The sequence below is a fragment of the Oryctolagus cuniculus genome, chromosome 18 (assembly GCF_051225735.1).
Source record: "Oryctolagus cuniculus isolate XC-2025 breed Fujian yellow rabbit chromosome 18, ASM5122573v1, whole genome shotgun sequence".
Lineage (NCBI taxonomy): Eukaryota > Metazoa > Chordata > Mammalia > Lagomorpha > Leporidae > Oryctolagus > Oryctolagus cuniculus.
In genome coordinates this window covers 71,155,026-71,181,366 of record NC_142884.1, presented here as the reverse complement: position 1 = coordinate 71,181,366, position 26,341 = coordinate 71,155,026, and the positions used below count along the sequence as shown (strand labels likewise).

Genomic DNA, 26,341 nt, shown 5'->3' with positions numbered 1-26,341 from the left:
AAGCTTGGAGGCCTACTTGAGGGACTGCTCACCACTGTCTATAAGAATGCCCAGTGGAAATTACTTCCAGTATTGCGTCTTGGTCAAACACACTCCCATGTAAAAGATCTGCAAAGAAGGTTATGCTTGAAACACTTGGGTAGATGCTCTGTGATCCTAAGATGGCTTTACACTGGATCACTTGTTTAGCCAAGAAATGTCACCCAACAAACAAAAAACTCACAAAGCTCTCCATGCACAAACACAGAAGGTGCCTCGGTTTTCCTGCGCATCACTGTGTCCTTTATTTTCTCACCTTCTGAACCCTCCACAGACAGTGTCTTTTGCCATTAATAACACCAAGTTTTTCCTGTGTACCAGGCACTGTAGTGGGGCCTAAGCAGGTATTGGCTCAGACTCGGAGAATCGTAACTTACCCAAAGCTATCAACCTGTAGGTAGCAGAACCAGGACCGCAAGATAAGACAGCAAAATCTGAAAGCATTTGCAAACACTGTTCCTTCTCTCTGGTCAGCTTTCCCTCTAGCCTCTCCTGCACCCAAGCTTTTTTTTTTTTTTAAATTTATTAGACAGATAGAGTTAGACAGTGAGGGAGAGAGACAGAGAGAAAGGTCTTCTTTCTGTTGGTTCACCCCCGAAATGGCTGCTACGACCGGAGATACGCCGATCCGAAGCCAGGAGCCAGGTACTTCTTCCTGGTCCCCCATGCGGGTGCAGGGCCCAAGCACTTGGGCCATCCTCCACTGGTGTCCCAAGCCACAGCAGAGAGCTGGACTGGAAGAGGGGCAACCAGGACTAGAACCTGGCGCCCATATGGGATGCCGGCGCCACAGGCGGAGGATTAACCAAGTGAGCCATGGCGTCAGCCCCATACCCAAGCTTTTCAGTCACTGGAGCTGATGCCTGTTCAGGCAGGTTGCAGCTTTTCATTCAAGCATCCTACCCTAGGGCCCTTTTCCTGACAGCTCATGTGCAGGCTCTTTGTTTACCTTTATTGTTGCAGGTCTACAGTGGCTGGTGCTTTAAGAATGCAGCCTTCACAGAGATTGAGGCCTTATCTGTGATGGTTCCCCAATATACTCCCAGGGCCTAAAGGCGTGGCCTGGAAAATGGAAAGAATTCTCCAAGTATTTTAAATGAATCTCCTAAACAAAAATTGTAAACGGTCAAACAACTTACATCATTACCACATCTGCTAGATGACAAATATTTGTGCCAATACTTAAAAAAAAAATCAGGGTAAGGAGACAGTAAACTGGAAGGGTAATGAGTAGAACTCAACCAACAGGAGCTGACTCCTTCTTGATTCCAATTAGGAGCCAGAAGTCACTAACTAATTGTATTCAAATTTCTCCAAAATTGATTTGCAAGCCCTTTTATTGAAGCATAATATACATACAGAAAAGTATACGTATATTAAGGGTACAGCCCAATTTTTTTCAAAAACTGCACACACACAAGACCCAGATCACACAAGACAGAACAGGACCAGCATTTATAGAGGCGTTTGTGTGCATGGTGGTTGTAATAACCAAGAAGGCAGCTTTGGAGGACAAAGAAAGAGGCTCACAAGGTGACCAGAGACAGTGTATGTCCACAGCCTTGGATACTAGCTCCCAGAAAATGGGAGATGTGAGCAAGAGAAAGAAAATGAGCATTTACTAAATTCCTACCATGCACCCTACAGCATTTCAGTTAATTTTCTCTTTGGAAGCTTAGAGAGGTTAATGTACCTGTCAAGGCTGCAGATGCCAGGTCTATAGGACACCACAGTCTCCTCGTTCTCTACTATAATGAACTGGATTATCTCTAAATTTGGCTTCTCTTTAACTTCCTGCTTTCAATTAAGATGCAGGGGCAGGGTGGGTTTTTGGCCTAGAGGTTGAGATACTGCTCGACATGCCCATATCCCATATTGGGAATGCGTGAGTTCAAGTCCTGACTCTGTTCCTAATTCCAGTTTCCTGCTACTGTACACCCTGGCAGCAGCAGATGCTGGATCCCTGCCACCTATGTGCAAGACTCAGATGGAGTTCTCAGCTCGTAGCTTTGACTTGGCCTTGTCTCAGCTGCTGTAGATTTACAAAGTGAATCAGCAGATAGGAACACACACACACTCTCTCTCTCTGCCTTTGAAATAATGGAATAAGTACATACACAAATAAGTAATAAAATGAATATTTTTATAAAGATGATATTCATAAGGCTACAATAAAATTATTGAAAGCTTACTCTGTAAAAAGCATTCTCCCTACATTATTTCATTACACCACCTCAAAAATGAGGAAAGTGAGACTTGGAGAAATTGGGTCATCTTCCAAGCTCTTGCAGAAGCCATATTAACGGTGGAGCTGGAATTCAAACCCAGGCAACCTTACTGTGGAGGCTGTACTGTTACCACTCACTGACCTCTGTAAACAGCTGCAGTTAGGAACAGAGGAGCTAACCGACTTTCCTTTGTAACTCCTCATTGGATGTGCTGTGGGACATCCTGCACACTTCAAACACTGGTCAGAAGGGCCCCTGGAAAGGCGTGCCATAGGTCACAGATTTCTTACCAGTTGGCCTTTGAGGAGTGGCATTTGGGAAATGGTTGCAAGACTACAGCCAGCTCTGCACAGGACATTATGGGAAGAAGACAGTCCACAAGCCAGAAAGGAACGACCCAGGCAACCTGGTAAAAGCTCTGTCTCCAGAGCCTGCCTCCCAAGCTGATTTCTCCAAAGCCTCGACCTGGGGTTGAGATTGTCACCACAGCTCCAGAGTCATCCAAGTGTGAACTTGCTTGCTGAAGACTGCCTGTCACCTCAGGCCTCCCAGGTACAGAAGCACCGGAAGCTGTTGTGGACACAACCGTGAGATTCATCAAAGCCCGAGCCACAGTTCAGCTGTTCCCATGGTGCCTTATATCCCTTTTAACAGGGCTTTAATCCAGGAATCCAGGCCCAGGTTCATAGTGCTCCCTCCTCCTGCCAGCCTGGCATGGCTATTCAGGAAGTTCAGTAGTGCATACAGGTTATAAGTACAAGGGCAAAGCCTTGAGGGGGAGAAATCCCTTCTCTTCCTGTCTTACGATGACAGCAGCTGGAGTTATTCCTGGATGCTTCATTTTTTAAAAAGGCCCCAGGAATACTGGAAATTATTCCATTCCATGGAGAATTCCATTTGTTCATTCATTCAATATTCAACAAATATTTACTGAACCATGTATAGGTGCAATTGGGAATTTTTTTTAAAATCCTTTTGCCTTGAGATTAATTTCCTCAGATGAATTAACCAGAAACAAAGGGTCTATGGGAACCTGGCTGGGGGGACACTTGAGACTTCAGAGGTCACATTCAACCAGAATTGAGCAAATAGTTTTAGTTCTGAAAGCACTGATTATGCTGCTGGAGATGGAGCAGAGGAAGAGGGACAGGAAGCAGAATTACATGTTTAAGATTTTTTTAAATAAAATTTTATAGAGATAATCTGAAACAGAAAAAGGACCACTGAATCAGGAATCAGGAGACAGTGTGCCCTGTTCTGGCCATCACCATGATGGTTAAGTTACCAAAGCTTGGGCCTCTGTTTCAGTATCTGTGAAATGGAAAAGTCAGAGGGGATGTCCCTTACTGGTTCCCTGAGAACCTAGACTTTGAAAAGCTTATGATTCCTAGAATAGATAGTCATAATGTCTTTCTATTTAGCTGAAGAGAAATTGGGTCACTGCCATCATCAAACAAAACAGAAACTAAAGTCTGGGATGGGTAGTGAGAAATTGTGGAGGAAGCCAGCCATCTGCCATCCAGGGAGTCGGGGTTCAGAGCAGGAAAGGGATTTCCCTCTTGCTGTTTGATGTTGAAGCCTTGCCCTGTCAAAGCACTTAGGCCTGGTCTTACATATGGACAGGTGACAGACAGATACTTTGATCAATGATTTGTAGCTGACGGAATAAGTCCCCTCGAGAACAGGAAGACAGATCAGTCAGGGAGACTTTGATCTGTGTCACTCAGCTTTCAAACCTTTAAGCCCACACAAACACAGACTCTTGAGACTGTTTTGCCAATGGTCCATGCCATGTGCTGGAGAAGAGACCCCATGAGTAAGATGGAGATAAACTCACCAAAGAGCAAAACATCAGGTCTTTCCTAACCTGGCTTTTGGCTCTGCTGAGGGGTTATTGGGGACAATTTTCATAGTTTCTTAAAAATCCAGAAATCTACAACTCTCAGTCACGTGGTGAGGAGCACTGTAAGGGGACCACTCCTCCCCCTGCGTACCACGCATGACAGGATAGCTCATCTATTATGATCCTTCCCAGGGAGCCTTGGGTGGCTCTCAGTTCCTCTTCAGTCAGCTGTTTAAACAGATGAGATGTGGGTCATGAAATGGATGCCAGCTTGAATGTCTGACCCAAGTGCTTACCAGGTGAAGCGAGAGGGAAGAGGAGATGCATTTTTGTTTAAACAAACCCCTGTTGAGGACTGTAGTCTGGGAGATTGTGAAACAAAGACATACATAACTCACAGACAGCAACTGTGAACGTGAACATGCGGCAGTGGGAGGACTGGTTAAGAGGGCACAACTGGCAGGTGACTGAAGGAAAGTCGCTTAAACCAACTACGCAGCCTTCCCGGAGCTCCTTCCAACTGCCAGGCGTCTTCACCCCGAGGAGACAGCCAGGGGACAGCTCTGCTCTGACTTCCTTAGCACCCAGGATGGCTGGAGCGCAGCCACCAGAGTTTATAGATGGGCAGCTGACGGTTGACTAAAAGTTATATAATTCTAATGATCTCTACTAGTGTATAAGTAATATATATGTAATCTTATGTGTATTATATTTATATATAATTTCATTCTAAACTACTATAATCTAACCTGATATAAATAAATATTTACAGTTGCTGAGGGATGGGATTATAGGTCATTATTCTTATTTTCCTTTAAAAATTTTGTTTTAGTTTCTTTATACAAATTGTATGCGTGTGTGTGTGTGTGTGTGTGTTTGTCTGCATACATGTCTGTTTTAATGAAAAAGAAAAAAAGAACTGCAGATTCCTTAAGGATGCAAATGAACAAAAAGCCACATTGGAACAAGTAACAGCGCACTGGAGCACCTGCAGTGCTCTCCTTTCCCCTCAAACGCACCTGACGGTCATGTGTGGGGGTACGGGCTATTTGACTTGAGTATATGTGGTGTACCACATCCTAGGAATGTCCTCATGCCTTCCGATACTGTCTTCTCCTGTCCAATTTCAGAGAGATTCTCTCTAAACTAGGGGACTGACCATAGTTTGTTGAACACAGCTAGTGAAAATCTTCCACGTCCTTACAGCTATTGGCTCAGTTGGCTGACCTAATGGTCCTGGGATTCATTTCTTATAATTTTAATGAAGTATAATTCTCATACCATATGATTTAACAACTTTACGTGCAGAGTTCAGTCACATTTTAGTTACTGTAAGCAGTGGCACACCACCACCACAATCTCCTAAGACCATCTGCATCACCCCAGAAAGTTCCATCATGCCCATTCCAAGTTCTCCCCTATTCACTCCCAGCTCAAAGGAACCACTGTTCTGCTTTCAGTCTCAACAGTTCTATGTTCCCTAGGAATGTCATACAAATGTTGTCATACTAGAGGTGGTCTTCTGGGACTGACTTCTTTCACTTAGCATAATGCTTTTGAGGTTCCTCCATGTCATTAAGTCTATCCATCGCTATTCCTTTTCATTGCTGAGTAGTATTCCATCGTATGGGCCAACCACATTTGTCCATCCACCCACCAGCTGATGGACACTTGCTGCCATGAATATTTATGGATGAGCTTTCAGGGGAGGTGCATTTTCCCTCCTCTTGGATAGATTCCTACAAGCAGAACTGCTGAGTCATGGGATATGTATATGCTTAACTTTTTAAGAAACCAGAACACTGTTTCACAAAGTCATTGTGCCATTCTGCATCCCCACTGGCAGTGGATCCCAGTTCTAGTTTTCACATCCTCACTTTTCTTGCTACAGTCAGTCTTTTTGATCACTGCCCACCCAGGGACCAGGTAGTGGTCTGGGGTTCATTTTGCGGCAGCAGTACAGAAGTGACAGAAAGGGCCTCACACTTGCAGCCCAAGAAACTTACTTCTGTAATATACGTGACAGCCTCTCAGCCCTAGGACGTTAAGACACTCATTAACTTCTTTGAGTCTCAGTGCCCCTGTGTGCAAATGGAAGCCCTAACAGTTTCTGAATATGAACAGTCACTGAGTGACTGACCTGGAGGAATGAGGCTAACCCCAAATTCATCACTAGACAAAGGGTACATCAGCAGGGACATAAAATGGCAAAGGATATTAAAATGTACAGGAATTGCAGTCTTCTTTCTACTAACCAAGCAGAGATGTCTGCTCAGTTTTCCTTGTCCCTCCCATGCTTCCTTCTGACTGCTGCATAAAGAAGATGACTTGCCATCTCCTCTGTCTCTCTCTTGTCACCGACCTAGCCTTTTTCATTACTAACCACTGTTAGTGAGCAAACACATAGTGGAAAGAGCCCTTCTTTGAAAGTAAACATTCCCTCAAGACTTCTTCCAGACTAAGCTCAGAGTCAAAAAAATAAGGGAGCCAGCCTGCACTAGGAGCCTTAATGACAAAACACAAATGTAGAACCTTTTGGCTGTTAACATTTATGCAGCCCAGGGTAGGGCACAGATATGAATCTTTAAACCAGAAATCAAAGAGTGCTTCTTACCCATGATGGCGCATACTTGGCTTCTGAGCATGGTCATCTAAAAGTGGAAAGACCCAAGATTTGGATATGGTCCTATACATCACTGCCACCCCCCTGCTTCCATGGCTGTACTCATGGCTGGGAACAGCACATCCCCGGTTTACCTCCAACATCCTTGATGTATACCCTGTCATTTACCTGGGAAAGTTATACTAAAGCTGTAACCTAGGGCAACAAACACACTGGCAGGAGCTGACCAGCTCACAGCGGATGCACGGGTGGCATGGTGGCCCTGAACACTTCCATGACTTTGTTCCCCTTCCAATTTCCTGTGGTACATTAACTTTTATTAATGGTTCATAGCTTTGATAACTGGTCTTGATTTTACTAACCTGAAGGACAGAGGAACAAGAAGGGCCCACACAGCTGACGTGCAAGAAAAAGAACACCATGGAACGTCTTCATCAGTCTCAGTTTTTTTTTTCCTTTGCTACAGCTTTCCTTTAATGAGGGAGTCACAGTTACTGCAAATGAATCATGTCTCAGGCCCCCGGACGGAGGAAGGGTGAAATGGCCATGTAGAAATCTGCCTGCGGCTTCCTCCATGAGACTCTCGATGGCTCAGCGAGGCATTTGCCAAGCTGCAGGTTCTGATCTCTGCCATTGCTATGGAGATGGGCAGGTGAATTCTTGAGTGTTTTCATAACACAAGCATTAAAGGAAAGTTAAGCCAGGAAATAGATGGGAAATCCATGGAATGGAAGACCGAGACATCAATTTTGTTTTCATTGCTCTGAAGAACTTAAGACTTCAAGCAAGAACCTGTATTTTTTTAAATAATTTGGTGTGTTTTTGACTCACAGATGCTCTGAACAGTATAACTGTGCTTCCTTTCTGCATGGAATGCTTTCACCTTCGGGTTTAAAAAAATCATTGTTCTTAAAAAACAAAAAAATAACAGAGATGATTTGTTGAACAGCTATTATAGACCAGGCACTTTTCTTTGCACATTACTTACCTTGTCTGAATTCATGCTCACGGCAATCTAAGGAAGTACGCATTTGCATTGTCACTTGGTGGCAAAGGAAATTGAGATTCACAGAGCATTTGTACAATTGTCAAAAAGCCTCACCTCTCTCTCTCTCTGCCTTTCAAATAAAAAAAAAAAAAAGTTGCTTGTAGGACAAGGAGGATAGGATGTGCATCCAAGCCTTCTAAGATGTGAAGACTTATCTAGGATGTTGCCTCCAATTTGCCCTTTGCCCTGATGCTTTTCCTGCCCAAAAAAAAAAAAAAAAAAATCAGTTACGTGGAGCAGGTGTTTGGTATGAACGTTAATATGCTGCCTGGGAATGCCCTCATCCCATATCAGATTATCTTGTTATATCCTAGCTCCTCAGCTTCCAACTCAGCTTCCTGCTAAGGTGCACCCTCGAAGGCAGCAGCAGATGGCTCAAGTACCTGGGACACTGCCATTCACATGGAAGACCAATTCTGTGTTCCAGGCTCCGGTCTTTGGCCTAAATGAGTCCTTGTGATTGCTGGCATTTTGGCTATCAAACAGATGAAAAATCTCTCTGTATATTCTGCCTTTCAAATAAAATGAGAGAACTTCTTTTAAAAAAATCAGTAATTAAAGAAGAATCTTAATTAACTTGTGGTATTGGTAAGGAATAAAATTTAGAAAAAGATGAAGAAGGAAAATGGAATGGAGAAGAAAAAAGAAACAACTACATCATAAATCTCAATCCTAAACTAAGTCCATACATACATACAGAGCAACTCCGGCACTTTAAATGTAGGGTGTTTATTTTAACCTAAGAAGGCATTAGTTCCACAAAATGCAGTTGGAGGGGGGAAACACACCCACACAGCTGTGTTTTTATTCACCCAAGATTCGGCGATCATCTGTTGTGTGTCAAAGCCTGTATGAGAGCGCAATCTCAGGGCGCCCGAGTCAACAGCCAGAGCCGGAATCCACACTCTGTCTGCTGGGCTCAGCTTCTTTTAAAATCAAAATCATTCTGTATTATTCCCAAATAACTAACAACAGGTTCCTTAATAAGTTAAATGAATTATCATATGACTCAGCAATTTTACTCATTGGCGTGTGTGTGTATACATACACCAAAGAATGAAAAACATGTGCACAAATCTTCAGAGGAGCTCTATTTACCACAGGCAAAGGATGAAAACACCAGTGTCTGCTAACAGGAGAAAGGAGACACAAACATATCCATACATGCTCTGTTACTCTATCATACAAGGGGCGGCGCTCTAGTATGTGCTTCTGTGGCTGACCCTCAAAACTGTGACTGCTACGGGGGAAGGCGTCCGTCAAGAGACCCCAGCTTCTATGAGCGCACTTATTGGACATGGATGTGTATCTTCCTAAGGACCACTATCCAACCCACTGATTCAGTGGTAACCTGTTTATGAGGACAAAGAAAATGAACACAGTGAGTCTCACTTCATTTGACAAATCAGCAAGGAAGAACTTATTAATTTGTTTGTAGGTTTGTAGGTCAACAGATACTTATTGAGTACTTGCTGCCCGCAAAGAACCGTGCTGGGCTCCAAGGACAAGGAAAAAGAAAACAGACTTTGTGCCTGCCTGAACAGAGCTTACAGTTGCGAGATTCACCATTTGGAGCTCCTCACCACAGAGGTGAAAGGTCATGGGCAGCAGAGATGGCACTGAGCAGCGGGCCTTAGAGACTTTGCAGTAAAAGCACCTTCTTCTCGGAAAGGGGAAAATGGAATCTAATGTTCTGATTTCGGAAGATTCTGCGATACCCAGGGGCCCTCCTTGCCGGCCCATAGTTAAGAACACTTGGCTTAAAGATTCTTGAGATGAATCTTTGATAAAACAACCTACCGAGGAGGGTACGAACTAGCAGTGTCTACTCAGTGTTTCCAAGCTAAATCTCACTCAACATCACTGCTCTGATGGTTACCTTTCTGTGTCAACTTAACTGGGCCATGGAATACCCAGATATGTGGGCTACATGCTATCTGTGGATGTATGCAGAGGGTGTTTCTGGATGACTTTGACATATGAATCAGTAGACCGAGTAAACCAGAGTATCCTCCCCAGTATGGGTGGCAACATCCAGTCTGTAGAAGGCCTGAATACATTAAAAGGCTGAGTGAGAAAGAACTGGCTGTCTCTGACTACCTTTGATTTAGGACATCAATCTTCTTTGGAATCAGGCTTGGACTCATATGGGAACTATACCACTGGCTGTCTCAGATATGGATTTTTCAGTCTTCATATCCCATGAAGCAATTCCTTATAATAAATCTACTTATAGACAGATTAGATAGATAGTCTCATAATGGTTCTATTTCTCTGGAGAACCCAGACTAATACAACCACCCATATCAATAACAACCAAATAGTTTTCAAACAATTACTACTGAAAAGCAAGTTTCATCTTGTCCTGGATGTTACAACTCTGACTAAAAAACATAGGGACGTGGACACACAGTGTATTTAATTTCTTCTTTACCTACTTCAAAACTATTTCTGTACCTATTTTCAAAATTTCCAGATTTTTTAAGGAACTAAGTATTCAATCAACTTTTGAAAACCCAAAAGAAGGAAATGAATAAGTGGGGAAAAAAAAAGCAAAGTTCAAAAGAAACTAAAAAAGTGTCATAATCTTTAAGAGACGATTAGAAATACACTTCTTTACTGCCTTTTTCATTTGTGTTATTTGAGGACTGTGATAATGCTATTGTAGTTGTTATTTTTCATGAGAACTACTACTTTAAAAGTACATTATAGGTAGCTCCTAATAATCAAAATATGGATTAAAAAGATGTTATATCTTAGATATGCTTTTGCCAGACATCAGATAGAGCTAAGTAGGAGCAGAAGAAACAAAGCAAGATTGGCCAATGGGACAACCATTGAAATAGGATGGTAGGCTGATGGGAGCTACTGATAGTCACTGTCAATTTACAATTTTTTATATTACATAATCTAATGGGCAGAAGCAGAGAAAAATAATTGTAACACAATATAAGTAAACAAGGATGGGGGAGAGAGGCAGAACATGAACAGATAAAACCTAGGCTAGATCACTGTCTAGCTAGATTACCAGTCTAGGCTAGATCACTGTAACTCCCTAACTTTACCAAGTTTCAGGGAATTTTTCATGAACACACAGGCATTTGGTGGCATGGCAGAAAATTAATGAATGTATATTTGGCAGTGCTGACAGGAACAACATTTCTTTCTGCCATGCTATCATTATCTGAAATTGTATTATTTATTTTGTGTCTACTGCCTACCTTCCCCATGATAAAGTAAGGAATCCAAGTGTAGGACTTTGCTTTGGTGATGCACCTTCTCAGAACAATGCCTGAGACATGCTAGATACCACGTTTTTATGAATGGCAGACAATTTGTATAAAGGAATACATCCGTCTGACCAATTCATTGGGACCTTCTTTGACTGCTTACTACATGCCATGTCTTATGTGAGACACTGAAATAGTGTGCACAGAATAGGGATCATACCTAAGGAGTATAAAGTGTGGAAATTCTTCAATTATTTCATGTGACCACCATTCATGCATTCCTCCATTCATTGACTCACAAATAATTATTAAATATCTACTATGGTGGACTCAATGCCTAGCAGAAAGGGCCTAGAACAAATTACAGCACAGTATAAATAATTGACAAAAATCTCTCTGCTAATGAACTTTACATTTCAGAACATGAAAGATGGGATAAGGCTGGAAGCTACTTTGCATTCCACAATTTCAGCCAGAAAGTTATGTATTTGTTAATAATGCTAACATGTAGCTGCAAATTCATTTTAATTTCTCATGTGAGAGCTAACCAAAAAGTATACACATGAAAATCCTATTTATCTAAGCCACTGGAGTTAGGTGCTACTACAACTATCGGTCACTAAACCACTGTGTTCCTTATGAATTCTTACTCAAGCAAGAGCAGAGCAGGTTTACCTGGAGATCACTGGTTTGTAAGTTAGTGCAGGCACAAGATGCAAATACTGTCTTTAAAAAGTAGAAAGAGGCCGGCGCCGTGGCTCAATAGGCTAATCCTCTGCCTGGCGGCGCAGGCATACCAGGTTCTAGTTCCGGTTGCCCCTCTTCCAGGCCAGCTCTCTGCTATGGCCCGGGAGTGCAGTGGAGGATGGCCCAAGTGCTTGGGCCCTGCACCCCATGGGAGACCAGGAGAAACACCTGGCTCCCAGCTCCTGCCTTTGGATAGGCGCGGTATGCCGGTCGCAGCGCGCCCGCGGCGGCCACTGGAGGGTGAACCAACGGCAAAAGGAAGACCTTTCTCTCTCTCTCTCACTGTCCACTCTGCCTGTAAAAAATAATAATAATAATAACAATAATAAAATAAAAAAGTAGAAAGAAAAATTTTGATGTTATACCACATTAAATTGCCCCTTTACAGGTTTGGGTTTTTTTTGCCCCTTTACAGGTTTGGGTTTTTTTTGCCCCTTTACAGGTTTGGGTTTTTTTTCCCCCTTTTGAGAGTAACTATCTGGCTGTCATCTGAAAACAACCATCAATGATGACCAAGACCACAAGTTTCTGAGAACTACGTCACCCTCCCCTCTCAGAACCGAACAGAACCACAGAGTGTCAGGAGAATTAGGCATGCACATACAAAATGTTGAACAGTACGGCACTTTCCGTAAAACCTATGGCAACAGAAAGAACCGCAAGTATTATCAGCAGTAGCGGCCCTCTGGAATGGGTGCTAATGATAAAAGTTGAGTTTTAACACTTCTATTTTTAATTAATTTTTAATATTCAAAAAAGCTTTTCCTTTGCACCACAAGACCCACTTCTTCCTGGTGAGATTCCCAAAGGTAGCTTGGCTCTTCTAATTAATTAGAAATCGCCCAGGGGTGGAAGCCAGGAGGGGGCGAAAAATCAAATCCATTCCTGCCTTCCTCACTTCCTTTTCCATGCATTTCTGCAGAGCTTTGTTCAAAATAAACAGCTGAAATGGCTGAGCTGACTGCAGGCCAGTCCTTTCTACTTCTCTGGGTACACCTGACCAGGCCCCTCCAGGCACAGACTGGCATGAGAATGACTGTGGGCTCATCTTTCAGGGGACACTCCATCAACTGGTATTTGTGAAATGTCAATCTATTGTTATTTTTTTAAATAAATTCAATAATAGTACCTCTTGATGGGGGAAAAATAAAAAATTACAGAGACATACAAAGCAAAAGAACAGAAGACCACTTCTGCTGCACAAGCCTTCTCCACTGCCACACCTCTCGGGCACTTCCTCAGGGGTCCTGGGTTAGCAGGCCACGCCTGACACCTCCATCCCAGACCACTTCAGGAGCATATGCAACCATCCACACAAACATTCAGGGACAGGTTTAGCTTTCTTTTCCCAAACAGAGTAGAGCGCAGAAGGGCTCTTCACAAAGTTTATGGAAAATGGAATTACAAGGTAAGTTTATTCTGGTGCAAAATGACCTGCAATTGATGCACAGTTTTCTCATAGTGGCATTTTTCATGAACTTTGCAGAGACTAGTTATACAAACATTGTTTTGCAATTTACTTTTTCTCATTCAGCATTATATAATGGATAGCGATTGTATGTACATGAGTCTGTGTGTATCTCTGTCTCATATTGAATGAAAATAGATCTCCCTTTAGTTTCTTTCGCTTTTTGCTACAAAATATTTAATTATTTACAAAAACTAACTCAAATGTTACCCTACGGTTAGGAATTTAGAATGTCCCAGGTCAAATAAATAGATAACACATTTGGATGCATACATATAAAATAATGCTTAAAAAAATCACTGATTCTTCTAATTGAGTGACTTTGCATTCCTATTTATATTTCTATATGTTCTGGTTCAGGGTGGAACTGTTTGATCAAAAGGTATGTTTCCTATGGGTTGAGATTACCAACTTGCGCTCCACAATGGCCAAAACCAGCTAATGTTCCTATGAATAGTACATGTTCTTTTCTCTATTAATATTTTAGAAAATATAGTTATAAGTACAAGTCCAAGTTTTATGATCATTTCACTACTACAGCAAAAGCTTCTGGCTGATCAGTTCAAAGACTCACTCTTGGTGGAGACATTTTACAGGGGAACAGAACGATAAAATAGTCAGTGTTAGGCTAGATACAAAGAGAAAAGAACTTGTGGTTTAAGGTCGCTAGAGTCTTGACTGGCAGTCAGCTGGGTAGATGGGTGACTGATTTCCCGGAACAAGTCTTAATCCCATTAAAGTTTATCAGAAAATTGCTTAAGCAATTTATCAGGAATGAGGCTGTGCATTTCATCAGGCAAAAAAGACCTGATTCTGGACAACTTCTCTTTTGTACTCCACTAGCTCTCCAACGTGAAGTTATCTGTCTCCCAATTTTTGCCCATGTCATGGTGCAAAGTGCTATCTCATTGTTTAATTTCTAATTCCCATGAACTGCAAATAAGGTTGAGGTTTTTTTTTTCATGTTTGTCAGTTTTTTTTTCAATGAATTTCCTGTTCATTAGCTTTGCCTAATTTTTTCTATCGTGAGGTTCACAGTTTTTCTTCTTGATTTGCACACACTCTTTGCATATTTAGAGTGAATTACTTAGGCGTGGGTATGTATGTATGTGTTCATGAATAGGTGGGGTTTTTTTCCTCTTGTATATGTGTGGCAATATTTGTCCCATTTCACAAGAAACTTAATTTGAGAGAAGTTCACTGAATGATACGTCAGCTTCCCACGAGACTGGAAAGAGATTTACTGCATTTCTACTCTGACGTAGTCTCTGTAGTCTCTGTTTTAAAGCGTTCTGTGTTGCCCTCCCCGCAACAAAGTAATTCCAGGCCTGTTTCAAGGCTTTTCAAAATGTGGCCCGGCCGAAGTCCTAACCATCATCCTCAAGCCCCGTGGCCCAGCCCTTCCTCCCTAATGATATGCTGTCTAGTGGCTACTAGCCCAGACGGACCCTTTCATCTGAGCAGCTTGGCTTCCTAGACCCCTCCTTCAGGAACACCCGCCCTTCTTCCCATTTATGGAGGCAACTTTCCCTAGCCACTCACCTTTCCTCCCTGGTGATATGGAGTCCCCTCTCTTATTTTTCCGTATGAAGCTCGTTTTAATTTACTTGTTCCCAAGTCTGTCTTCCATTAAAGACACTGAGCTACATGATAGGAAGGGCTGAACTCTAATCTTCTCTTTATCCCTTGCGCTCAGCACAGGATCTCCCTGAGCAAGGGTAGAACCAGCAAACAACTGCTGACCGAATTGCAGCTTTCTTTTCTGAGGGACACAGGACGAGGGACGGGCATTCAGTAGAGGGGAGGGGGGAGGGGTGCCTATCGTTCCTCCACCATGCCAGCAAACAGAACCACCCTGAACCCTGGATAAGGATTCCATCTCTGCGGACTTGGAATGGAGACAGTGCAGGGCTGCGTTCTGTTTAAGCAGCTCAATCTTTAGAACCAGCTGGGCTACAGCTCCACGCAGGAAGCGCTAACACAAACATCACGGCGGTGCTTGGGGAAATTTTATCGTCTGCCAGATTTACAAATTGGAATCGATCTTCATTCAACTAGTTTCGCTCAAGTTTCCGCAGAGTGAACATAGCAAAAGATAGGTGCCTTTCAGATCACCTGTGATTAAACTCACTGCATTTGTCTTCAAACAAAAGTTTTTTTTTCCTACCCGCAACATATAATTTTAGTCAGCTAACACTAAATTAGACACCCACTCAGATTTATTATGATAAGAACATTCAGTAAGCTAATTTCAAGATGATGACTCCTATAAATTCTTATAATTTATTATTTAGTACTTTGGTTTTTAATCATTAAGTACGTGAAGACTTTGTAGGTCAAACCTGTATTAATGAAGACAGTAATCTATTTTTCAAACTCTGCTCCTCACCCACCTTTCAAATTGTAAATTAACAGAAATAGATTTAAACACACTTGTAAGAACAAAGGCAATAATTGGGGGTGGGTGTAGTCACCCCCAATTGCCTAATCTTTCCAGCTAGATTGTCAGTCACAGTCCTCATTTACGTATGATGTATCATCCTGATTTTTAAAAAATGAAATAATGTAGTCTAAATTTCAAAAACTCTTAGTTCACCAAGAAAATTAAACCTGTAGTACACACTTATATTTTTTATTTAAGAAAAAAACTTCAAAAATTAGCAAATACAGGCTTCATAAAGGGTTCATCGTAACATGGTGTAGCAGTTTTTATCTTCCGTGGTGGATTATAGCTTGACAGATGCATACCCAGGAAGGAAAATATTAACTAAATAATTATTTTAGCAAACTAGTGATGCTGTATGTATGAGTCCTCCTGATCTCCTAGAACAACTGTAACTTTGAACTTCTTTCATGATCATTTTAAGTGTTTGATACTAAAAGACTTACAGATTCTATCTTATTGAACAGAGGAATGCTATTTGATGGTTGGTATGCAAATAATAAAAGAAGTTACATGCATGGTAACATCTTTTCACTTTCTCTAAAGTAAATTCAGTTCTAACTATGACATAAGCCCATCATAAGCTAGAAAAATAAGAGTAGAAAGAACAACGTCCACAGTTCTAATTTAACTGAGAGAAAGAGGCCCTAGGACTTACAAGGCAAGAAGTGTCCTGCAAATCTCTGTGACAGAGAAGGGAATACCTCAACACGACAGCAGCGGCTCTTTTCGGATGGGGGTACAATGTACAATTTTATGGTTCTTTTCTCTATTCATTTTTTCAGTCTAACCTTCTGGAAACTCCTTCAGAAACACAAAGGTGCCCGTCTGCATCCGAAACAAATGGAAGCAGTGTCCGCATCTTCCTGTGATAGCCAGGACGCACTGAGGGCTTTGCTAGCAAACTGTTACACCATAGGCTGCTTATGCCATCTCTCGGTTCACCAAGAATCTCCCTGGGATACAGGTGTATTCTTACAAGATGGGCTTCCCAACAGGAAGGCAGCTACATCCCCAGCACACTGTGGAATGCATGCTAAATTACTTTAGAAGCATTTTTTGCTCCCCTGCTAGCCACAAGGGAAAGGGTGAAGTAGTGCAGGTTTTTAGATAAAATCTTTGATGGGAAGAACATACAAAGATTCTACCCCATGGTACACAGGAGTCCTGAAGAATGCAGACCAGCTGGATGGTTTTAGCATTATGCGAAGTTGGCTGGAACTGGATCTGTGGCTTTCAGTTGTCAGGAACTACACAGTGAGAATCACAGGAACGAAAACAACAATGCCAACAGCACCTACTGTTTTTCATGTGTTTGCTATGGCTGTGCGTAGCACCAAAGTAGATGGGAGACAGCAAATCTGCACACCAACTGTATCAGCTATCCTCCTTTTATGGACAAAAAGACTAAGTTACGACATCAGTAAGTATCTGTGTGGCCCTAGGCAAACCAATATTGGTTGAGCCAAGATAAAAACTGCAGTTCGCGTGACTGATCTCCTAGATGCCTGTTAACAACGAGGTGAAAGAATCCTGCCACCAGACAACTTCAGGAGAAAATGACAAGGAGTGGGGATGCACTAATAAGTTAATAAACTTGCAAAAGTTTCTATTTTTGGAAAAAATATTTATTTACTTATTATTTGAAAGGCAGAGGGACAGAGAGGGATCTTCCATCCATTAGTTTACTCTCCAAATGTTCCAAACAGTCACAGCTAGGCCAGGTCAAAGCCTGGAGCCAGGAATTCCATCCAGGTCTCCCATGTGGATGGCAGGAACCCAAGTATGTGACCATCCTCTTCTGCCTTCGATTAGTGCCTGCTATTTTGTCTATCTTCCTTATTCCGCATTTCTACCTATAAGGAGATTCCAAACTGAAATTAACAAAAGCATTTCCAACTATGTGTTAAGTTTAGCTCCATTTGGAAATTACCATTTGTGGCACTTGGCTTAAACATCAGTCTCTGTGAGTTTAATTATTCTGAGTCTGTACGATAGAAAGATCTGCTCTTGATGGGCTCTCAAATCTAATTTCTTTGTTAACAAATTTGACTGAAGAGAATAACATGTTTCGAACTCCCCAAGGTAAGTTCCAATTGGAAAGTTCCTGGAAATTCAGACACCGGGCTTTCACAGCCCGAGCTCGTCCTGCTCTTCCAAAAGATAACTGACACTTCATACTTCTGGAAAATTTCAGGGCATGTTACACATAGACAAGCCCACATACTGAGAGAGGTGTGGCAGCAATGTGATGGCCATTCCCTCAGTCCTTATTCATTACTGATCCATAATGCTCACAGAAATCTCCCATGTTGAGCCAATTTGGCTTCAGAGTCCTGTTCAGCAACTGCACCACAGGCAGACGCTGACAACTGATCAGCGCTGTGGCCGAGGAAGTTCTGCACACCCGGCGCACCACCAGCTGGCTGCTCCAGTGTGCCCAGTTCTTCAAACGGAGCGCAGTCCTCCCTTCTCTGCTTCACAGTCACCGAGTGGCCCGAGAGGCAATGCTCGTCCCTGGCGGACACTTGACCCTGTGTGAGACTTCTCGGTGAGGACCGTGGAGGCTGGTGGTGGTTGGTCAGCAGGAGGTAGTAATGAGACCGTGAAGGAGGAGAGGAGCGGCGACAGACCAGGCGCAGTTTCACCGGAACGCTGCTTGCAGTGGGAAAACAGTGCGAGCAGTGTGCGTTCCAACTGTTGAACAGCGGACAATCTGGAGGAACTATTACCTGGGTCCTTTTATCTATCTGCTGCTTGACACTGGTGAAGACTATGTTAAAATAGCAGGAAATGTCTGTGCTATAATGTTAAGAAAAAAAAAAAAACTTGAGATATAGCATCAAAGGTAATTTGTCACAATTCATGTTATGGAGGAAAAAATAAATCCAGTCGTAGGAGATGATCTGAATGGATTAATCAGATATTGACTGCAAGTGATGATATATCGATTAAGTGTTACCAGGTCTCCAGCTTTGGTATTTTCCTATTGGGTATTTTACACTCATGCATGCACACACACATGGGAACTGACAGTGAAAACATCAGTAGAATAAAATCAAGTTCCCTGTGTTTCCGGAAGGAATAATACAAACCTCCTCCTTTGCTCACAGTATCAAATTAAAAAACCTAGTCTGGGGAGAAAAACAAGCTTATTGGGTTTTATTAGCAAACACAGGAAGCAAACCCAAGTTGACTGAAGATGGTCTATCTCCAAACAATTTCATGTGACGGCACAGTTCCTAGGAACGGGTGACTCGGCACAACCTGATCAGGGTGCTTGCTCTGAATGGGGACAGAGGTCTGCACTGGGCACAAGGGTGTGAGCTGTGCCATTCATGAGGGCTTACTACAGAGATGTCCTCTACAGGATGCCAATGACACCTGGGCGGCTGTGTCAGTGCAGATCTTGCAGTGATCACGGCCACTGCAGCAGGGTAGCCACGGTCCACTGATGCTCACGGCTTTTGTGAGTTATTCCAGCAAATGATTCCTTACATCTTTGTCACCAAATAGAAACATGATCAAAACTACCACAAAAGTGCACTAACTTATCTGCAAGGACAAAAACTGCTAAATAGATGCACTGGGTCATTAAGGAAACAATCTCGGAGGAAGTAAGAAACGTAGCGGCCTCTTTGTCTAACTCCTCCGTCTATTTCAGGAATTCCTTCTTTGGGATTGAGAAATGGTGGTTCAACCTCATCATTACCTTATTGGTAAGAGGAGAGCAGACTGATGCCGGCTTCACTTTCTGCTTCGGGGTCAGCCCTAGGCAAATCTGTTAATTAGGCTAAATTTGGTCTGCTTAGATACTCCTCTGCTTTCCTCCCCAGCACCGTCTTCCCTTGCTACATCAGGTCAGGCTCCCCACATCCTTAGGCAACACCAGATAAAGGCCTTTTCACTCCCCAGCTCTCAATACTCTCTCCACCTTGAGCCCCTTGTCCTCGGAGCCCCATGTCCATCCTGGTGTGAGCACCTATTTTGAAAGTGCTGGTGGAGTTCAAAGGACTTGGTCCAACACCTGGCAATCACAGATCATCCTGTTAGATTTAGCTGGGAAGGTGTTTGGGGAAAAAAGGACATGAGGTTTTATCCCTAATAACAACATAATCAACTAAAAGCAGTACTTACTGAGAACCATGTTTGTCAAAAGTTACTGTGTTGGGGGCTGGCGCTGTGGCACAGTAAGCAAAGTCTTTGCCCTTGGTGCCGGTACGTGTCCTGGCTGCTGCACTTCCAATCCAGCTTTCTGCTTATGGCCTGGTTAAGCAGTGGAATATGGCCCAAGTGCTTGAGCCCTCGCACCAATATGGGAGACCAGGAAGTCGCTCCTGGCTCCTAGCTTTCGATTGGTCCAGCTCTGGCAGTTACTGCCATTTGGGGAATGAACCAGCGGATGGAAGATCATCTTTCTCTCCATATCTCCCTCTCTCTGTAACTTTACCCTTCAAAGAAATAAATTAAATCTTTTTAGAAATAGTTACTGTGTTGCTTGTTTTCCATACATTAACTCAAATTCTTCTGAATTCACTGACAATTACTGCACACTGAGCCGCTGAACCTTCAGTTTAAGACTCCACATGGCCAAGGTCTCCTCTAGGGGATGCTCACTCATGTCTGAGGGCAGCTGGTAACTTGGCTGCTAGCTAGATAACTCTGGAATGACTGTCCTCATGTGCCTGGGCTTGGCAGACTACCAGCTTGGGCAACTACGTTCTCTTCATGTGAGCTGTCATCTACCTGGGTTAGCTCTGGCTTGCTCCTATGGTTCCAGCATTGTACGCAGAAGATCAAGTCTCCACATCTAAATGCTTTTCATGCCTCTGCTTGCACCATCTTTGATAAGTTCCATGGCAATACAAGTCACAATCTGATTTAAATGGTGGAGAAACAGATTCCATTTCTTAGTGGGAGGACTGGCCCCACTCTACGGGATAGAGGTCAACGCAGGGAGAACACGAAGGACCACTCTCTCTTTTTTTTTTTTTTATTTTTTTGCCAGGCATAGTTAGACAGTGAGAGAGAGAGACAGAGAGAGTTATAGACAATGAGAGAGAGAGAGAGAGAGAGAAAGGTCTTCCTTCCATTGATTCGCCCCCCAAATGGCCGCTACAGCTGGCGCACTGTGCTGATCTGAAGCCAGGAGCCAGGTGCTTCCTCCTGGTCTCCCATGTGGGTGCAGGGCCCAAGCACTTGGGCCATCCTCCACTGCCCTCCCGGACCACAGCAGAGAGCTGGACTAGAAGAGGAGCAACTGGGACTAGTACCCGGTGCCCCAACCGGGACTAGAACCCCGGGGTGCCGGCGCCGCAGGCAGAGGATTAGCCAAGTAAGCCACTGCGCCGGCCAAAGGCCCACTCTTTATCTTCTTGTAGTTTTGTTGTTGTTTTAAATAATCTATGATTATCACAATTTACCTACAGGTTCCCCAAACCTTAAGCAATTATTATTTCCATCTCCTAGAAAATGAAAATGAGGCATAGAAGGTCAAGAAAAGCTGAAATAAACCTAGTTGTGTTGGATTAGAATTGGATATGAATTCACATTAATATACACTGTCATATCAAACACCTAAAACAAAGAAAAATGAAAGGTGTCTTAGATACTAAAATATTAAATATATAATACATACAGTCCAGAAATAAAAGGGAGATATGTGTATGTGCCTGGGACACTATATACACATCCATTTCCAAAATCTGTCCACTGAGAGGCTCTGGACACAACAATGCCCAATAGTAGTAAGTACACCTACAGCCCAGATCTTAGCTCTGAAGATGATGTTCTAATAATAGGAAACACTGAGCTCTGGAGAAGAGTTAATTCCAAGATTGTGGCAGGGAAATGCAAGATGAGCCTGCAGTACCTTGCAATGCCAAAACACAAGGAAATTTATCCAAAAGAACTGAATGTGCTGAGAGTATACAGCAGCCAACCTGAAAGAGCTTCAGTGGCCGAATCTAGAAGAACTGGAGCAACAGAATTATAACAAACCAACACTGCTATATTGTGACCTGTAGAATAAAATAAATATTCACATAGCCATACTCACAGAAATGGTTAAATGGATAAATGGATACAGGACAGCCTTCCATATAGGAAAAAATCCCAATTAGTAGATATAGAGGGCATGAGGGAAAGAGAAAATCACCACTGGGACACCTTGGTATTAACTGTTGCAGGTAAAAGCCACAGATGGATGCCAGGATTAGCACATGAAAATGTACGGAGATGAGCCTCAAAGTACTTCCCCAAGATACCCAGTAATTACAAAGAAGAAAATGGTGACTTCACAATGGAGAAATCTGGCTGACCCCCCTATAACCAAGATATTGAGGATAACATTATCAGCAGTAAGATATTTTCACATTATGCAACCTCTGAGTTGAGCCTTAGAAAGAAATACTATTTCTGCACACTCTTGCCAAAAATGCATACTGGACAAACTCAAATAACTGACCAGAAAATTTCAAGATCATAAAACATAGTAATAATAATCGAGAAGCTGTACCAGAACTGAGGAGATCGGAGAGAAACAATAATACACACAGTGTGGTGCTTTGGGCTGGGTCCTGGTATACTGTTGGTGGGAATGTAAACTAGTACAACCATTATGGAAGACAGCATGGAGATTTCTGAGACATCTGAAAATAGATCTACCATATGACCTAGCCATCCCACTCCTGGGAATCTAACCACAGAAAATGAAATAAGCATATGAAAGAGTTAGCTATATCCAAATGTTTACTGAAGCTCAATTCACAATAGCTAACATACAGATTCAACCCAGACGTCAACTGATGACTGGATAAAGAAAATGTGATACACACACACACACACACAATGGAAAACTACTCAGCTATAAAAAGGATAAAATCCTATCTTTTGTAATAAAATGGAAGCAACTACAAACAATTATGCTTAATGAAATAAACTCACCCCAAAAAGACAAACACTGTATGTGTTCTCTGACATGTGGCAGTAAATATATAACACCAAAAAATGTATAGAAATGAAACAGACCTCTTGTGATATGACTGTTGTTTTTAGCCCTTGTATATATTCCTGGGGAACTGTGGTCATCCTACTTTTTATTTGTTGAATATTATGAATAGCAGTGAATTAAGCATTTGGATTTAAAATATGTCTGCAAACATTAAAGAAAAAAAAGAAAAGAAGGTTGGAGGGGTTTTGAGAGAGGGAAGTATGGTTATCTTCTTAGAACTGTACCTAAGAAATACATGATCTCTGTTCTCTTTATATTAATTTACAAAAGAAGAAGGTTCGTGGGAACCCTGGCCAAATCCACATGGAGTCTGTGAGTGATGACCAGGATCTGAGTTTAGCTGACAGCTATGCCAGTGCTCACTCCTCAGTGTTGAACGGCTTGTGTTAGTATTCCGGGAAGGTGCGTGGGTGGGAGGGGGTACATAGAAACTCTTTTGACTTTTCTATAAGTCAGAATTGTTTCAAACTACACAAGTTAAGGAGGGCCGTGGGGGAAGAGACTCCTCCAAGGTCTCGCTGCTCATGATGGCTAGACCTAAATTTAAATCCAGCTGTGTCCAATTCCTCCGAGCCCTGCCTGCTCTAGGTTTTCTGTACAAACTGCCCCCAGAGACTCGGCCAAGACTGGACTGGGGCTCCTTCCTTCCACGTGGCTCTTCTGTGGGAAACACAGGTGGCACAACAAGACCTTAAACAGGGGCACCCAGGCACACAGAGCATGTCCTTGCTGGGTTCCATGTCTAAATGGCCCACAGGGGCCACTTTACTATGTGGTTTCTTCACTCCCCACAGCCCAGGCAAATTCATACAGGACTATACATCTCAACCTTCAACCATTTTGCCATTGAAAGTGAGTGGCAGAAAGGCCATCCTTCCAGGAATATTAGTTACCTTGTCCATGACGGACTTAATCATAGCTTGGTTATTTTTTTGCCCTGTGGAGGCTGACTACAAATTGTGGGCTACAACGCCAGCAAAGCCGCACTTAGCAAATTATATGGCATGAAAAAACCCTTGGTTTGGGGAAGAAAGTATGAATTTCTTTAAAAATATATTTTATAAAATATTATACTAAGCCTATAAAACAAAATCTATGAACACATTTTGTGGCCTCCAGGACATTTTTGACAACTGATTCAAATCTTTAGGCCACTACCCAAAAGGGGTTGGAATACAAAGATTCTATCTGGGAGGCCTGTGGTATGAGAACTCTGACCTATCTAGGGATGAAAAAGGGTGAAAACCTGGCTGGCTTTTGTCCAAGATGAGGTAAAGAAATTAGCTATACCACAATCTTGAGTTTCACCTTGAATAGTAAGAGAGTAGACTAATGGGCAGTATTTTCTCAAAGATACAAACAGATTCATTTTTGCTTTTGTTTTCAAAGAGGCAGCCATAGAATACCTTGTTTTTGATTAAAACGAAAACAAACCAAACCAAATTGAAGCAGGGTAACAAAGAGCAGGAATGCAGAGCGATTAAGTAGGAGGAGACAACGACCCTCAGCAATGGAGGTTTTTCATTTGTCTGGCTCTGCCAAGGGCTTCACTGGGCTGTGTCCGGATGGGGGGAGATGGCCTCTTGGGCTGGCCAAGGGAAGTCAGACTTCCTGCCTTAATAGGCTAGTCTTTGTTGTCCTGTCCATGCCAAGGATCCCAAGAGTCAACCACCAGCGGCTCGGGCCTTATTGGTGTATGGTCAGTCCCTGGGGAGCTGCAGTGAGGTCATCAGGTCAGCTCGCACAGTGACATTGCGAGCTGGTGCTCTGGCCAACTCAGGCCAGGGACAAATCCACAAGGCTCAAGAGGGAGCAAAGCTCCTGGGTTCCCAGAGGAATCTTGTACCGCAGCCAGCTGCCCAGCTTAAAAGACTGCAAAGTCTTTTTTTAAGAACGTTATGTTTTAATTTGAGGATATTAATTGCATGGAAATTATTTGACGCTGTGATTTATCACCCCGCCAGAATTCTCCGGTCTTTCGCTCCATATGTGCCGTTGCCATTTCCCCTTTTGTATACCTATCATTTCCCATTGTTTATCTTCCCTGATTGATGTTCAGGCGCGGGATGTTTTCTATTATGAGATTCATAATTATCCCTGGTAATAGAGAAGCCTTCCCTATTATCTTCAGCGAGACTGCCCAAATTATTCACTGTAGCCCACGGGTACCACACCGCAGGAAAATAAGAATTTATTTCCCGTCCCAGGCATATGGTAGATAAGAGGATGTATTTATTTCTCCATGTTTCAAAAGGATTAAGCTTTGAAAAAATAAAGATCACTTAGGCTGTCAGTAAGCAGAACTTTATGGTTCAGGGTTTAGAGGGCCTCTCTTGGGCTAAGAATAGCAAATCTGAACTCGAGTATTTTTTGTTTTTGTTTTTTATTTTTAAAGAGGAGGGTAGAGAGGTGGGGAATGTTATAGTTTTAATGGCTAAATAAATGAATGTGATATATTTTAACCATTACATTGGTCTACAAGGTACCCAGTACCACCTTGGACCCCGACGTTAAATAACACACCAGTTTATTTATAAAAATGGCACTGAATTCCAACAGTCCTTGACCCTTGGCTATTCTGAGAGCACACTGAATACATCATCTGGGTTTTGCCTAATTACACATAATTAGGAAATGTAATTATGCTTTTCAGTGTTACTCTGCCATTAGGAACTGAGTGGACAGCTGAAGCATGAGGAAGGACCCAGAGCTTCGGAGACAACAAATTAAAAATATGAGCCAATCGCTAAAAATAGGGATTGCACTGACACTTAGTAAATCAAACTTATAAAAAACATAATAAAAAAATTGCTTCTGGCACTGGCTAAACATTTGATGCAACAGTTACGCTGGCTGTCTTTGTATTGGGGACTTACTTAATGATATATCATTTGCATCCATGCTGAGCCAGGGAGAGAGAATGAATTATTTGGTTCCTCAATTACTTTGATTTGCTCACTTTCTCACATATTTGTGTCTTTTTATTTTTACTCCCTCCTTTACGCTGCATCCCTGCTCCAGCTGAGCAAGTGATTTCCAATTATCCATGGCAAAGAACCACGGCATTGCATCCACGGGTCTGTTGCATGCGAAGGCTGCAAATGCTCAAACCTTAGGCAAATCTGACAGCTATCTTATTCTGGAGCTGGGTGTTCACGTGTTAGCCATGTAGGATGGAGCAGCTCGCTTTCTAATTCAGCACAGCAGCCCCCACAACGCTCAGTATTTCCCAAATTTGGTTGGACATCTACCATCAACCAGACACTGAACTGGGTTGCTTCTCGACTCTACAAGGTAAGAACTGCACAGGTGAGGAAACAGATTATATTGCTTCAAGGGACAACTTCACAAAGGATTTGGATTGGAAGCATTCTATGTTCTGATCTTAGCTTTTGTGTTTATTGAATTTTCTCTACCGTTTAAGTAGCTGACAGTAATAAAGTAACACACTCCATTAAATGCACTATTTATAGAAACATTTCTACAGTGCCAAAAAAAAAAAAAAAATTAAAAGAGGAACAACTGCCAAAGGCAAAGACTGAAACATTAGCGTGATGTCTGCTGCACTTATGGTAAAATAGCCAGCCCTGTTAAAAGCTGCTATTCTACCTGGCAGTCCCATGAAATCTATGAACACGTGTGTGTGCACACATGTTTCTA

General features: G+C 42.5%; 1 protein-coding gene across 5 annotated transcripts in view; it reads right to left on the bottom strand.

Moving 5' to 3' along the window:
• WWOX (WW domain containing oxidoreductase) overlaps positions 1 to 26,341 on the bottom strand; it is a 1,024,395-nt gene that overhangs the window by 305,177 nt on the left and 692,877 nt on the right. The gene's annotated exons all lie outside the window — the stretch shown is intronic.